Here is a 17,114-nt window from a genome sequence, read left to right as displayed (position 1 = left end):
TACTGTCCTAATAGTACTTACCACCACCAGATAAAGAAACAGATCTTAAGTTGTTTAAAGAAAGCTTTATTTGATAGTTTTCTGGCTGACAAGGAATCACTTATCAACAGTTGTGGTTGTAAAATCTACACTTATTGTTTTGTCTTTATGGTACCCCTTTACTGAATGATTTCTGTCTGGTTCTTTGATTGTTTCTGTCTGTTGCATAATTAAGTGTGCAAAATGTAAATCAATTCAGGTGGTCAGGTATGACTGGTCAAAGAATTATTTCGCAATATTTTAGTAAAATGATTGGTTAAGGTATAGCTAAGCAGGACTCAAGTTTCACTATAAAACTGGAGTCCAAGAGGGAGACCAGCTGGGGAACAAGAAAAATAATAAGGAAAGACCTTGAAAGAAGAAGAAGCCACCTCTAAGATGGAGTCCAAGAAATTCAGAGCTGCTAGAATCATCTGCATGACCATAACATACAGCAACCAGAACCCAGATGAGACTGACCACCAGGGAAAGTCTTCCTGCCTAATCAAGATTGGTGAGCACAGCATTGCATGCTTAGCATGTGTATTAGGTTTGGTAATTGTTAATAAATAGAGGGTAAGGTTATTACTGTGTAAAACTCTTTTACTGGTAAAAGGTCCTGCAAACCCGCAGTAGAATACACTCATAGTCCTATGAATTAGGAAAGGGTGTTGGTACTTAAATTAACCAGGTTAGTTTCATCCCAAGCCCTACGCATTTGGTACAGGTGGCCCTGAAGCCTAGGATGTGAATTGGGTAAGCGTAGGTGCCTTTCCCTGGGAGCCCTATGGACTAGGAAAGGGTAGGGGTGCCTAAATTAACCGGGTTATGCCTGGAGCCCTACGGACTGGGAAAAGGTGAGGTGCTCTAGTGTGTGGGTAACACTTTAGCAATAGCAATTTGTGATGTGATCTTCTAGGTTTCATCATCTAAGAAGAGTTGGACTGGATCACTACGTAGAAAGGCAGAAGATAGTTCCAGAGAAGACCCAAGAGATGCAGAAAGTGGTGATGGCGATACATGGGTGAGTAGCACCACGTTAAGGCTGCTCAACACTTCCCATTATAAGACCCTGTTTTCAAGTCAAGCTTTAACCATTTGGGCCGAAACTTTCCATGCTGGTTGTCTGCCTTATGCTGAATACATTTTTGAATGTTTCATGAGTGGGCTGGCTGGATGTCCGGTGTTAGGGCTGGAAGCTTTGGTGGCGGGGGGAGGGGACACTGGGACCTGTTGGGCAAAAGACTGAGACTGGAAGTCTGAGAATGGGGGAGGGGAGCCTGGGACTGGGACCCCGTGAGGGAAATGGCAGGGGGTTGGATGTGGAGGTGGGGTAGATGAAGAGACTGGAACTGGCTGGACAAGGAGACTGCAAACCAGAAGGGGTATGGAGTGGGTGGGGAGACAGATATGACAAGGAACCATAGTGTAATGGGAGAACTGGGACTGACTGGGCAAAGAGCTGGGGAGGGAGTGGGGCACTGAAGTTGGATGAGGAGTCTGAGGAGGGAGACTGGGACCGTGAGCCAGTTGGGGAAAGAAACATATGGTTCATCACTGGTGGCCGGGTTGGGGGGGGGGGGAGGGGAGACAGATCAAATACGGAGCTGGGAGGGGGCAATTGGGACTGGCTGGGTAAGAAGACCGGGGACCTTGAATCAGGGTAGGGGGACTGGCTGGGCAAGGACAGTGGGACTGGGCTGCAAAGCCTGAGGAGTGGTGACTGGGACCGGTAAGAAAGGAGAATGCAACTGCGATGAGGCGCCAGGGACTGGGAAGAGACAGGACTGGGAGGGGGACAGGATGGAAGAGATGGGGCAGAAGAGGTCAGGAACCAGGCAGGGGCATCTGAGCCAGTAGAGTACACACCCCTCCAGAGCCTGGAATGGAACCCAAGATTCCTGAGTCCCACCCTTCCTCCGCTGTCAGCAAATATCTGAACATATCTAATTTAACTGTTTCATGACGTCTTCCACCTACAATGAGCACACAGATCTCTGTGTTTGTATTGTACCTGGCTGTGCCTCTCGATAGGAAGCTCTAGGGGGCAGAGGAAGTACAGTATGCTACAACTACAGAATATTGCGTGGCCATAGCTCTATACACAAGTGCTCTATTAAGGTTGCGACATCAAGCACTCCAAAATTAGGCAATGGCAGAATTAAGGTTATCGGTGCACCTAGATGCTTTTGAAATGCTACCCCTTGTCTACATCGGGGCTTTTTCACCTACATGGGAACAGCTGAATCAGTGCAGACTTTTGGTGTAGATGCATTACCCTGGCACAAAGCACTTTTTATACTAGTGCAGCTCATCAACACTATCCTAGAGCCTTGCCCTAGTGCAGCTTTGTTAGTGAAGAAAAACCAGAACCACGCCCCAGCATGCATAAGACCACAGGCAGACAACAGCTCTGACAAATGTGCTTTCAAGGCAGTATTTGTTCCAGATGTAGTGCGGGGCACTATATACGTCATACAGCTGGGAGTCAAAGAAAGGGACAAAGGGAGCAGTTAGGAGACAGTCGGAGCACAAGGAGTAAGAGCTGGAGGAAATGGGATGAAGGAAAGAACTGAGGGCGGGAGGGGGGAGGGCAGTGCCCTGAAGATGAGAATGGTGAGCTTGACTGTGATGCTGAGACAGTGGATTTGGGGGAAGGGCAGTAGTTTTGTTTTAGTTCTGAGTTTATGTGAATTTGTTGGTTTAAATCAGAGCATTGAAATGATACAATTATTTACGTTATGTTTTAATGCCCAGACATTAAACTTGTGGCCTGGCTGAGCTGTAAAGATGCATCCAAACACACATCTTCACAGTTTCTAGTCAGCCTAAGTGGACAGCCTGAGGCTCCCTTTAGGGCCCATCAACATGGGTTTACTCAGCCAAAGGATTCACTGGTGGAAAATATGACATATTTCCTCCCCTGCTTTCAGGGCTGAGTAATCTCCCCATGAACTCTGAAGAATTTCCAGCTCCTACCACCCTGATATTAACTAGAAATAGATCCAAGCCACAAAGTTTGGTTCCAAAGTCCCAAAGAGTTTGGATCCAGGCTTTTAATTTGGGCCTGTCTGTAATGTTGTTACTTTCCCCCCCTCCTTCCAAATTTCTATTTATTAGGCTGAAACACAAAGTGCCAGGAAAGAAAGTGACAATTTTTAATACGATATCAACTGGTTTTACTTATGGATTTGATTAAAACCAAGCCAAACAAATGAGGGAAAAGAAAACAACCCCGGAGTGAAAAGCAGCCCAAGTAACTGCGTGTGAATAGGGTAAGCCATCTGGTGGAAAACATCTTATTTCACTACTGGGAACTCTTTTAAGTTATTGCACTTTTCTCATGGCTGCATACCAAAGTAATTAGAAAGCATCTCATGCAAAATATAGTAAGGAGGATATTGCTGTGCTTGAGAGTTTTATTTTTTAATGAGAACAGAACAATCACATTTTACTACGAAGTATAAAGACCACAAAAAAGCCCAAATGACAGAAAATTGTACTTTAATAAGAAGAATTCTATACTATGGACTCTGCTGAGTTTTTGTACTTGATCTAGGCCCCAGTCATGCAATGTGCACCACCCAAGTAAACGCCTGGGCATATACAGAGCCCCATTGGTGTCCACGGGGCTCTGCTCGGGCACAGCAGAGTTCTGCCTATGCCAGGCACTTTGTAAGGTGGGTGCTGTCTAAATAAATAAATAAATAAAGCCCTCACAATTTCCACCCCCACCCTCCCCAACAAACCAAAAACTGCCAAAAGCTGCAGAAAGTCTCAACGTGCTCCCAAGTGGTTTTATTGTAGCACCTGAAAAATCAAACCAACTTAATCTAGCATAAACCACATCCCAGAACAAACTCAGACTTCACTGAGAATCCCACACTCCTGTTACTGTTTGGTCTGTGGAGTGGGCATGTCACACACGGCATCATTATCACTTCGTACTTCTTTCCCTTTTCTCTTTTAGCACCGTGGTTCCCAGCCTTTTGCGGTAGCTATGATAATCTCTTACAATTGATTTAGCACTGTACAGCCTGACTACAGAAGAGCAACTCCGTCGCCTTCCATGGCATTGAAGGCGTGTAACTGAGAAGAGTTTACTTCTGTGTCTTCAAAGCCCTGTAAAAGCACTAACTAAACAAGCCTTCACAGCGGCCCTGCGTGAGAGGGAAGTAAGACGTATTTCCCCCCCGGGGGAAGGCTAAACTTTTCAAATGTGGGTCCCTAAATCCATATTGTAGGCACCTAGACAAAGGCCTGCTTTTGACGTGCTGACCATCCACAGCTCCCATTGACTTTGGGTGCTCAAGACGTCAGAAAATCAGGGGCCTAAACATGGATTTAGGCGCCCGTGCTTGAAAATTTTGGCTTAAGGGACTTGTTCTAGGACAGTGGTGAATGTAAGTGGCCAGTGACAAGTGTAAGGGGACTGTTGGCCCCTTACTGAAATGTAGTGGGGCTTTTTGTTGTCCATCTCTCAGCACCAAAGGAAAGGGGAAAGATGGATGAGAAATCAGGACCCTGAGACTGACAGCCTTCAGGTCAGCCTGATTGACAGGGTGGACAGGCCAATAAGGGAGCCAGGAGGCTGGGGTGGAGGAGGGTGTGTGTCCTGTGAGCTGGAGCTGGCTAGGCAGAGCAGGGCCGAGCTAAGGAGAGAGCTGCACCCAGAGCCGCAGCAGCCAGAGCCAGAGACGCTGCCCAGGGAGCAAAGCCAAGCAACAGCAGCACCCAGAGGGGCCAGAGGAGCAGCCCAGAGAGCTGAGCTGGAGGCAGAGCAGCAGCCGCACTGAAGCAGAGTGGCGCTGGAGCCGGGTGCGGTGAGGAGCCGGGGAGAGCGAGGGGCAGGGCTCGGCGCAGGGAAACGCCACCAGCCAAGAGGCCTCGCAGGCCAAACTTGGAAGGGGATCATGACACGAATGAGGAGGCTGACGCTGGGGAGAAGAGTCCTGCCACTTAGAGCCTGAGGATGTGTGGCCACTGCCAGAGCAAGCGTCTGATTCTCTGCATCCCTGCAGCACAGCCAGGGCCTGGGCAGGAGGCCTGCAACGTGTGAGAGACAAACTGTGAACGTCCCTTGCACCCCAGAGATGCTGTGTGTGGTGCCCCCGGGTGTTTTCTTTTAACCTTTCTCATTTTTTCCATATTTTGTAATTGACAGCAGTGTAACAAACTGTGTGCAATGATCAGTGGATCAAGGAAGCGTCCAGTGCGGAGAGACTACCCCGGAGTGGGGACACCCTAACCCCTGCCCTAAGGGAGCACGACAAGGCGGGTGGTTGAGCCCTCCAGGGATCCTGGGCCCCGCCTTGTCGGGGTTACGAGGACTCTGCACACAGGATTGTGGAAGGGGAGCCCTCGAGCTCAGGCAGGCCTCTGGGTAAAGGGGGTGAGAACGATCATTTTGCTAACCAATTCCCCGGGGTAGTGATTGAGCCAGGAAAGTTCCGCACAATAGCGGGACCATTCCCCCGCTTACACCAGGGCAGCTGTTTGCAGTAGCTAGTCCCATGCACAAGCCACTAATATGTGCTGCCTCTTTGCTGAATCTACTTGCCAAAGAGGCCTAAATTGGCATAGCTCCATTGAATTAAATGGGCCAGATCCCAAGCTGGTGTAAATCAGTATAGTGCTACTGAAGTCAATGGGGTGATCATCAGCCGGCATAAATCAGCACAGCTCCATTGGAATCAGCTGGCTATCTGGCCCAGTTTGTAATGGTTTACTGAACTAAGAGCTCAGATACACCAGCCGGTCCCCACCACTGAACTGTGCATTTGCCTAACCGTCAGTGGCATATGAGCTGCTCCAAACCTCAGTCTGATATCTGTTTGTGCTCTGTTGTGGAGTAAACCATTCACTAAATGGGAGGCATCAGTCATGTAACAGGGGGGCCCAGAGGCCCAGGGCCAAGACTCACCATTATAGTAGGAGAGAAAGACTGTCTCTAGCGTATCAGCCATAGAAGCCTTCAGTTCCAGTTTCCAAACAGCAGGAAATCCCTGCTTTGGCACACATCCCTGGGTGACATCAGGGCATGCATATAGTGCTTTCACTGCAACAGAAATCATACCGCTGCAAGCTGAGAGAACAAACAGGACTTTTGAAACCAACCCCACTTTTTAAGTGGTGGGGGTGGAAAAATGAAGTTCCTGTTCTGTTCATATCACTCGAGGACCAGTGCTGCTGGGGATAAATCATTCACGCCCCAGTGGAGGCAGAATGTATCCCATGTTATGTTTAGATTAAGTATCCAGACGCTGGGCTGTCTGCTTGACCCCTCTATTCAGGAGAACATCGCATAGAAGGTACAGCACGTATTTGCAGGGCTGAGAACACTGAGCCTGCTGACTTCACTTCCAAAGCCTGCCAGTAATCATTCAAAACCACCTCCCCTTTGTCAAGAGACAGCCTTCCCTGTGCCCAGGTTCATTTCTACTTGGCTGCTGCTGAGGCAGCATGGCCGCTCAGCTCTTTGCTTTGACCTTTCCCCTACTTTTAAGCTGTACACTCAGTACATTTGCTTTGGTAGCGTTTACGGGAATCACATGTCACAGTTGACCTGTGACCTCTTTATTTGTAACTCTCTCCATGTCTCTGCATCTGGAAAGCTTAGCTGGGAGTGCCTGAGCTATCTAACGGATCTGCCATCTGGTCTATCTTTCCTATTTCAGCCTGCAGGTTTAATATATTATTACTTGCAGAGTAATTCACTCCATGTTTCCTGTAACTATGTTATGAAAATAGTAGGCTAATTCTTGAATATGCTGCTTATTGGTTTTTGGATGTAAATTTAAATCACGAAGCAAAATGCAAAGTCGAGCCAAGGTAATAAATATTGCACTAATGCTGTTCAAAATAACTGATTACAGTAATTTGCTACATGTAATCCAATTTTTATGATTAATGGTATGATTAAGTTTTAAAAGTGTAGTTCTGAGAAATAAGCTACTCAATGCTCAGGCTGAAAAATCTCTCCAGAGAAAATTAGGAGCTCAATTCAAATAACACTTCCACTGGTGCTAATCAGGCATAACTCCACTGAAATCATTCAAGTTGCATATGTGTTTAGTCAGAAGCAGGCCTCACAAATGAGTCCTCACACATTCACAGGCAGCTAAATAAGAACGTCTTTAATAGCAATGTAACAATAAGCTATTGTTAGCTGGGTGCAATCATCTGCGACCAGTTACTCTTGCAGCTGGATCAGAAGCAATCAGTCTGAATATTTAGTAGTAAATGGAAGACTATTCTATTGGGAGCTCCTTTACTTAAGATATTTAAAACAAGACTGGACAAAGGTCTAGGGAATGTACTGTAAGGTTACAATCCTGCACTGGTAGGGGAAAGGACTACAGCATATAATCTTGATTAATTTCTGTGCTTTATTTTCAGAGATGATGTGAAACCCCACGTACACCTTATGTTAGAGCTGGAGGCACTGTTTAAAAAACACAACTGATGACATCAGGTTCTGTTGCTGGTGAATGGATGATGTCATGAACAATATCATCCTGACGAAAGGCCCAGCACCTTCCAGTTGTGCTATGTAATGGAGGTAAAAGTGCTTCATTAAGGAGAAGCCATGTTTCCAGAACATTTCCCCACAACATTTACTATGTCCCCTGGTTCCAAGGAGACGGGGAGGATCCTGGCCTGGTTCACTTGTGACCTGGAGAAAATTTTAACCATTTCAAGGTGGAGGAAAAAGCAAAGGGGAAAAAGTATAAAAGGCCACCAGTGCAAACTAGCCGTATGGCATATCACTAACCATGTCGAGTCCTGACAGTGATCACTGTTGATCCCCAGGGGAGCTCCACCCAGGTCATTATTTTTTATTTTTTCTTCTGGGCTGTTTTGGGCTTTCAAATAGTTGCTCATCTTGTGACTCAAAGGCCACATACAGACTTTGCTCTGTGCATTTTGCATAGATGTAAAGGCCAGAAGGGACCTTTATGATTATGTGCGCTGGCCACCTGCATAACACAAGCCATAGATTTCACTCAGTGATTCCTACATCTTATTCTGATTGACATCAGTAGAAAGACATTGTGTGGCCAACAGGGACTCTCAAACCGTGGTCCACGGAGCACTCCCCTATGGTGCACGGAGCTGTCTTTTTCACAGTTCTCATTCTTCAAAGTGACTTTTTCCTGTTAGTTGTAGCCTAGTCCAAAGCTCTGAGAGCCAGCTTCTGATAATGTTACTCACACGGAGAAGCACCTTACTCCACAAGTGATCTCAGTGATTTCAACGAGACATTAGTAAAGTAAGGAACTATTCAACGTGACAATGAGTAAGAGTATCAGAATCTGGCCCAGAGGTTTATAGAGGTTTTGAGCAAAGAAACACTCTGCTCGGTTGCTGCCCATCTCATTTCGGCAGCATGTTGGGTGGGTTTGGTGTAAATTCAACCATGATTACATTTCTCACTTTGAAATTGGGTGCCAGTAGGAAACACAAACACACAAAAAGATAGAACTGCGATCTGGAGAAATTAGAGCAGAGAGAACTACATGTAACAAAGGGAGGCCACAGCGCTTACATATGTCAAGTCCTGTACCCAGGGAGAGGAAATAAACAGCATAGATATGCATTGAGGTGGATGTAACCCATCCTATTAAACTGTGTTTGTTTTTAAAACGTGCCCTCTTGTAATACTGTCCTCATAGCACTTTTTCATGTAACCAACAGCTGCCAGGGTGCTGGTGTGGAATCAGAAGTGGGAAAAGGAGATGCCCATGTCAGAATCTGTATCATGAGTTCCTGAATATAAAAATAGTGCTGTACTGGGAAGTAGTGCAAAAAGTACCACTTATGGTTATACAGTATGTACTAACCCCCTTCTACAAATGATCCAGGCCCAGTGCTTTCAGGCAGTAAGAAGAATTTTGACATCTCTTCATTGAGGTTTCTGAGAACCAAGGTGCCACTATAACAGGATCTTTTGATTTGTATGAAGACATTGTTACCCCTTTTGACACGCATGGTTGGCCAAAATTTGGGGTCTTGTGGGTAGTTTCCTTTAGGAGAAGATGGTAATGATGGAGTCAGATATATCTGTGATGCAATTTTGTTTATGTACAAAGACTGCACATAAAGTCATTCCCCTGTACATAATAGGACTCAAGCAAGAGTTTCTTTGCTCACAGTTTTCTTTCCAGTCAACACTCTGCCAAAAAGCTCTCTCTCTTGTAGCTTTTGCTCAGAGTCATGTTACAAGTGCTTCTCTGGCTGTGTGTCAGGCCTCTCTCTCTCTCACACACACACACACACACACACAAATCAACCCCTGTCCCTATGTTTTTATCAGACTCCTGGGAAATGCCATTACCCAGACTGGCTTGTGCTCTAGTCCTTAGATGGTGGTTTTCCATTGTTTCAGTTTCCCTAATCAAAGGGGCATTTAATTATTCTCTCATTTTAGCCTGGATGAAAGGCAGCTATCATGTCCAATAGCTTCAATGAGGCATTGTGATTACCCACCTCTGAGCATTACTATCTGAACCCCAGTGTTTTGAACAAGCTGGGTGAAAAGATGTGAAGTTTGAATCAGGATAAATCAACATGTGTTTGAGCATATATGGATTTTGCCCAACAAGCAGCCATAAGAAAAATCTAACAGAGTTGTTTATTGGAGATTTAACAATTAAGTAAAAATCCCCAGGTGGCAGGTTGTAGTGGAAGGAGTCCAAAGGGACTGAGAAAGAGATTAATGTAGCCAAGCACCAGAAGCAGTAAATAGTCACAGATTTCATTATGTTTAAACTGTAACACATTATTGTTAATAGCCAGGTTTGGCAGTCACTAAAACAAAGAAATTGAAGATCAATTAATATTCATAGAATTTTAAGGGCCATCTACATAGCAAAATTCACCCTGTCAATGAACAGTTTGCGGTTTTGTCTGCCCAATCACCTTATAATCACAGCAAGGGTGACTTAAGAAACACAAGCTCGGATGAACTTGAGGCCTTTTTAATAAACACTCAGCAAAATTCTGCTTTTAGAGCCACATGGCAGATCTCAGCTCCAACAGTGTGCTTTCCCTACAACTGTAGATCTTTCGCACATGTTCTTCTTATCCCAATGGAAGAGAGATCTGCTTGGATACATGGACACATATTGGAGTTGGGAATTACCATGAGGGTCTGAGGACAGAGTTTTTCTCAGACTTTGTCCTGTCCCCGCACTCCTCAGTATAGACTCTTTGCTCTCATATTCTCCAAAGGGGAACTTCCCTGGCCTAACGCCTTACTGGGGTTTTCTCAGCTCCTTTATGCTTGCCATTGTCCCTTTCAATTGCACAGCCTCCTCTGTATTAACTGCAGAAGAAGATGATTGAAATTGGCATGGCTCCTTATCTTTAAATTGCTGCTACAAGAAAGCTGAGATGGAGGGGGAACATTCCTAGAGTTGGGGGGAGCAGTGGAAGAACAAGGTGATGTTCATTTCTCTATTCCTAGAACTTGGAGAGCCCAAGAGTGGGAGAATGATGGGAAGCTGAAGGTGGGGTCTTTATTACCCAGCCCTGGAACAGGGGAAATGGAGCAGAGGCGTGCAAAATGACCAGGGCTTTGTGGGGAGGATAAGGAAAGCAGGAGGGAGGCTGGGGCATTCATGGACAGGAGGAGAAGGGGGAAGGAGTCATTAGTAGGGTGGCAGGGGTAGACAGCAGGATCGGAACACCAAGGAGGTAGTAGGTAGCTGGCATTGCCCAACAGAATGCAAGAGATGGAGAGAGGGATACAAGGTTTAAAGTGGTCTGCGGATCATAGATCCAACCCAAAAGAACAACAAGGGCAATTTTCCTTATTGATTCTTGGAACAGGTTGAGTGGCCTCCTCGTTCAACCAAGAAGAGCCCATTTCTAAGGAGAGATGTTGGGGAGACCTCTCTGTGTGTGCTCACTACCATCACCTGAGGTTGTCTAATGCTGTGGGGAAAATTGGGAATGTGGGAGAACATTGTGTGTTTGTACCTCTGCACAGAATCTGGGCACGGACACAATGGTACAGTGATGCAAAGGCATTCTGTGTAATGGGAGGGAGCAGGATTTGCTGGGATTTTGAACAAACTAAACTGGGTATCAAAACAAATAGCCTGTGTAAGTTTCCTAGCAATAACTTATGTGGGAAGGATGAATTGTCCATCTCTGTGAGCACACATGGACCTTGACCAAGAAACAGGCCAAAGATAACTAAACAAAAAGCAGACAGATAGGAGCCTGGGAACACACCCACATTTTAGTCAGGAGTGAGTTCAGTGACAGCCAAACAGACTGAACAAGATGAACAGACTCAGCCTTCCAATAAACAGGGGTCTTCACCCTTTTACACCAAGGGTGATTTTGGCCTTGTGCTGTTTGAATTGGCATCCCACATAGTCACTAAAATTAAATCAGCGCTAAAGTAACCTGGAACCTGTTGCTGGTGCAGCGAGGCGTATCCATGTGTCCTTAGCAGCCAGATAAGCCCTTGCCTGTGTAAAACTGGCAGGAGCAACCCTGCCCCACCAGTGTGATGGGATAGGTTAGCCTATATAGCCATCCACATCCGGTTGCCAATTAGTAACAATGGCGTTGGTGGTGGCTTTTGGGAAGTGGCTGCTTCCCTGAGGATGGAGCGCACCAAACGCATCTCACAGCTTCCACCAAACAGCCATCAGAGGTTTACTGTTTACAGCCACTGCTGACCTAGGTGGGAACGCTGAGCCACCACTCTCAAGGTGTAGCCATGCCCTGAGCAGTGCAGTCCACTAGGACAACACTTTTATTTCTGACGTGCTATCAACACAGGGTTGTATCCCATACGCACACTCTCCCCTTGACATACACCTGCATGTCCCCTAACTCAGTGGTCCCCAAATTTTTTAGATCGTGCCCCTTCTTACCCATAATGGATTCTGTCCGCACCTTCTCCTCTCCCCCAGAGCCAGGACTGCGGTTGGGGCTGTGGTCAGGGCTGGAGCTGCAGCTAGGGCTGGGAGAAGGAGCATGGCTGGGAGTGGATCTGTGGCTGGGGCTGCAGCTGGAGCCAGAGGCCAAAGCTGCAGCTGTGGCCTGGAGCGGGACGAAGGCTGGGGCTGGAGCTGGGGCTGCATCCAGAGCCATGTCTGGGAGCCAGGGGCCAAGGGCGGAGCTGCAGCTGGGATCAGGAACAGGGCTGTGTTCGGGGCCAGAGCTGTGGCTGGGGCCCTGTCAGCAGCCAAATCTGGGGCTGGAGCGGGGCCATGGTCAGGGCCGGAGCTGTGTCTGGGGCCACATCTGGAGCCACAGGTAGAGGCCACGGCAGGAGCTGCCGTTGGGGCTAGGAGTGGAGCTAGGTGGCGCTCCCTCCCCGCGCCCCCTGAGGGGGCTGGCCCGGGCCCTGCCACACCCCCCTGAATGTTCCTCCATGGCCCCCAAGGGGTGTGCCTCACAGTTTGGGGACCACTGCCCTAGCTAATGTAAATTGTGCTGCCTCAGTGGCAAATTGAAGTCATATTCAAAGGGGGAATATACCCTCCCTCAATGTAAGGACCGGAACTTGGATTCTGTGGAAAGGGAAGGTGACCAAATCCATGATTTCTCCATTTCTTGATGGGTTGATGTCAGCTGGGGAAGAGAAGGAGGTGTGGGGAGGGAATTAGTTTCTGTTGTAGCATAAATTCAGTGCATGAAAGAGATGGAGAGTCACTGATCTAATGCAAGGCTCCTAAAATAGCTCTGACTCCCTCCTCTTGAAGGAAGGGATTGGATGGGATAGCTGTGGCTGGGATCTCATGGCCAGCGATGGAGTCTTCCCCCACCAGCCATTTTCATGGATATATAATTGTTTCCATGTGCTTCTATTAGCATTTTACTTATTATTTGTATCCAGTTAGCACCCAGGGGCCTTAGTGGGTTCAGGGCCCCATTGTGCTAGCTACTGTAGCAACACACAGGTGGACCTGATCCCTGCCCTAAAATAGCTTTCGATCAGCTGTGAGATAATATGCAACAAATGACTGTAACCAACAGTAGGAGTGTAGAACCAACACAACTTGGTGTAACCCACCAGGAGATTACCTAGATTCCTGGGGCTCTGTCTGCCGGTAGCTCAGGGAGATGCCGGTCAAGGCAGACTCACAGAGTCTACACAACAACCAATATGGATGGAGACGTCCCTCCCAGGGAGCTCAGGAGAGGGGAGAGGCCATTTTGGGAGCAGTCTGGAGCTAAGGGGGAAAGGGGCAAGACAGGCTGTGTGGGGAGCTGATAAGCCCAGGCCTGTATGCAGGGTTCCCCCTGAGAACTGGCCTCTGGGAGTGGAAAGCAAGATCCCTCAGTTTGAGCCCCTCCTGCTCAAAGGTGTCTCCCAGTTTGTAGGCCGTTGTTGGGAAAACTTCGCCCAGCAGGCTGAGTTAGCCTGCCAGCTCCCTAGGTGGGGGAGGCACCACATGGCAAGCTCTGCTCTGGCGGCTAGTCTAGGGCCAGGGCCCGCTGTGAGTGTGCCTGAGCACTGGAGTGGGAGACTGAAGTTTGGATTGTTGCTGTAGTTTTGTAATCTGCTGGTGGAGCCCTGCACCCCTTAGTGGTGAGGGGAAATCCTGGGACCAGAAGCAGCTTGATGCTTGCGTGAAGAGGATCCCTGCCAGCAAAGACCAGCCCTTCTGTAGTGACTGAGGAGTCCAGAGTCATCTCTTACCCTGAGGATCATTCCTGGAGTGTGTGAGTGCACTTTTTAGTTAGTTAGTCAGGGAAATTATTTGGGGAACCCCTACTCCCTGCACGGCGTCCTCAAGCCAGGGACTAAGGATGTGGGGGATTTTGATAATCTGCTGCCTATTAAACCTGCAGAAGGACTGACCACCTCATCCCAATTGTGAGCCTTTTGGACTGTGCTGAACCCAGTCAGCCACACTGCTAAAACACTGCCCAGAAGATACTGTGGCCACAGGTCATCAAGGGCCCCATCAAAGTACAGGTACCAACGGGACACTAATTTTACAATTGCTACATCAGTTCATGGGACTGGTGATCCTAAGAATAGTGTTTTACCCTGTTATGTTATATTTATCTCCTGTTTAATATGATGGCTGTGTGGAATATATTATATGTGTTTGTGTTATTCCTTGGGAGTCTCCAACTATCTAGCAAATAAGTAGGAGTTATCCTGTGGTTAGAATTTTCTTCCCAAGCTCCCCTGGTGACCCTGCCAGGAAGGAGCGAGGGGGGGCGTGAAGTACTGCTAATTAAATTCACAGGGAAAAAAATAAAGCAGATACACCCTGCTGAGTGGGTGGCAGGATCCATAAGAACCCAGCCCTGTCCATCAAAACCTATAAGCAGATTGGCATTAAAGAAGGTGACAGGGTAGAGAGGGGCGCTACATTAGTTTGATAAAATTTCCTCGTGCAGACAATCTGACTCTGGGGTTTGAAACTGTGTTAGTGCCTTTCAAGCAATCACCATTTCTCAATATGGTTTTGACTAACATGGTTTGAACTCTAGTGTTGACAAAAAGTCCCAGCTGCATTGTAACAGCTACCTTACTTAAAATCCAGCTGCAGCCCGGTAGATAGCTATAAACAGTTCAGACTTGCATTGCAGATAGTACCAAACCACAGCTTTTAAAGCACATTCCCAAACGGGGCTATATCTCTGCTAAAATCTGCAGCACAGTTTGTAAATAAAGTTTACAAACAAATTCAATGAAGGAGCCATGAGCGGATGTCCCCGACAGGCAATGGGACCAGGGTGGAATAGAGGCTGGCCCACCGGGGTTCCTTGCTCTCAACAGGTGGAAGGAGATCCTGCCACTTAGTATCAGGGCGGGACCACGAAGGTGAGGAAGTGGAATGTGTGGAGCATGAGCATGTACAACTGATGTCTAGGCGCAGTTCAGAAACGAACCAGCTGCAGATTATGCAGCCAGCTTGGATTATGGAGGGGAGGTGGCCGGTGAGGGGACTCACGGGGCATGGGCCTGATGAAAAGATCCAGAGGTGAGGGATGGTGCGGAGCACTCTGCTGCAGGACCTGCTCAAGGAAGACCCAAGAGGTGGGTAGTAAGGCCACCCTCACCTCCTGAAATACACGCAGGGGGGGAGGGCATAAGGGGTGAAAAGCCCCAGGCACCGGCCAAGTGCCAGGGGATCCATCCAGTCCCCCTGGTCATAGTCCAGGAGGTCTCTGATTCTGCTAGTGCCTGCCAGGACCAAGCTCTGGAGCACCAAAGGGGACTCCGCTACCTGCACACCAAGCTGGAGGTTGTGTAGCAGGGGCTCTACAAGGAGATCTACCCCCTTGGCAGCAGCCATGGACCTAGTCGCTGAGACCAGCTTCCAGGTCCGGAGGAGGTCCTGGTAGAAGACCGGCAGCTTGCAGAGGTCTCACGGAAGACCCCTCGGATGGAGGTAAAAGAGCTGCCAGTCATCTTGGAGACAGTGGAGGAAGGCAGATGCCAGCGTGCTCCACACTAGACTACCTGCATCATAAAGGAGTCTCTGCAGGGTCTGGAGACGGAAGACATGGACCTGGGTGCGAAGGCAGAACAGGGCAGCAGGGAAGTAGAAGCAGCACTGTAGGAGTGGGGGGAGGAGGAGCTGAGCTGGCAGTCACCCGCTCTGCTGCTTCCTATACATAACAGGTAATGAGATCTGAAGTGTAAGCCATGGCAAAGTTGTGCAGATTCTTAAGGTGAGGATGAGGAGAAGAGGAAATGGGTGATTAAATTGCAGCAAGGGCAGTTTAAGTTGGGCATTAGGAAAAATTTCCTAACTATCAGGGTAGTTAAGCCCATACCTCTGCTTCCCCCCCCTTAGAATACATTGCCTAGTGGGATCTCTGTCACTGGAGATTTTTAAGACCAGGTTGGATAGACATCTGTCAGGGGTGGTCTAGATAATGCCTGGTCCTGCCGTGAGTGCAGGGACTGGATTAGAAGACCTCTCAAGACCACTTCCAGTCCTATGATTCTATGATTCCTGCCTGCTGCCAGGGGGAGCCACTGCCTCTTTGCATCCCTGGCAGAGGCATCCTGAGAAATCTGGGAGGGGATGCCATGCGAACCTTTCTTTTGTGTGTGTTTGCTGCGCCTCTCCAAAAATGTTCATGTTTAAATTCCTGTGCACGCCCCTGCCTACACTGCAGTTAGACACCCGCAGCTGTCCTGTGCAAGCTGACTTGGACTCATGGGGCTCGTGCTGCCAGGCTGTTTAATTGCAGTGTAGATGTCTGTACTTAGGCTGGGGCCGGGGCTTCAGGACCCTGTGTGGTGGGAGGGGCCAAGAACTCAGGCTGCAGCCCAAGAGGGAGCATCTACACCACAATTAAACAGCTCCTTAGCTTGAGCCCCTCAGCTGGAATCAGCTGACAAAGGCCAGCGGTGGGTGTGTAACTGCAGTATAGGCATACCTTAAAGGCTCAAAAATCCATAGGTAGAAAGGACTCTTCCTCCCTCCCCCATGCACTAATGTTGAAAATCTCATGATTTTTGAGGGCCTGACTCACGATTTTTGAACATTTGGGGTTGGCAATACAGTTAAACCTCATAGCAGACGTTGTAACTAAGTGTCACCTCATGTCTCCCAAGCCGCACAGCTAGGCACGGGATGGAACCTCTGCCATCAGTCCAGGGGGCAGAAGGGGCTTTCCAGCTCCCCTGGCTGGCCCCTAGTCAGCACTGCTGCTTTCCTGGGTGCTGGGGAAAGAAGGAGCCCTTGCCATCCTTCAGGAACGAAGGGCCCTGTGAGGAACATTAGTTGCCACCCAGCCTCCTTGGAGAAGGGTTAATAGTGGTACTGTCCGTGGTGCCACAGGCCTGGGTCACTCAGTGCAGCTCGGAAAATGACCCTTCCTCGTCTTTGATCAGCAGCGAGAGAGTTAATGCTATTGTTGCAGGCAGGGGTGTGGATCCCAGGACATTAGCGAGACAAGCTGGCTGTGGTAATATCTGGTTTTTGGATCAACTTCTGTTGGTGCCAGAGACAAGCTTTTGAGCTTACACAGAGCTCCTTTTCAGGGCTGGGAAATCTGTCCCATCTTGTATTTAGCTGCCACAGGCTGAGTGTCTTTCCGAGGCATTGCATGGTATACTGGGGGGCGGGAGGGGGAGAAATGCACTCTGCGCA

General features: G+C 48.2%; 1 long non-coding RNA gene across 1 annotated transcript; it reads left to right on the top strand.

The window, feature by feature from the left end:
- The first annotated feature begins 936 nt into the window (after nt 1-936).
- Nucleotides 937-9,069, top strand: LOC137150833 (uncharacterized). Its single transcript, XR_010919084.1, has 3 exons — nt 937-1,042; nt 7,417-7,579; nt 8,716-9,069. It is a non-coding gene; the product is annotated as an uncharacterized lncRNA (long non-coding RNA).
- The last annotated feature ends 8,045 nt before the right edge of the window (nt 9,070-17,114 follow it).

Source organism: Emydura macquarii, unplaced genomic scaffold, assembly GCF_026122565.2.
Source record: "Emydura macquarii macquarii isolate MOO-44397 ecotype Brisbane River unplaced genomic scaffold, CSIRO-AGI_Emac_v2 contig_1027, whole genome shotgun sequence".
In the NCBI taxonomy this organism is placed as follows: Eukaryota; Metazoa; Chordata; order Testudines; family Chelidae; genus Emydura; species Emydura macquarii.
Note: the sequence above shows the minus strand (reverse complement) of the source record. Positions and strands in the feature narration are given on the sequence as shown.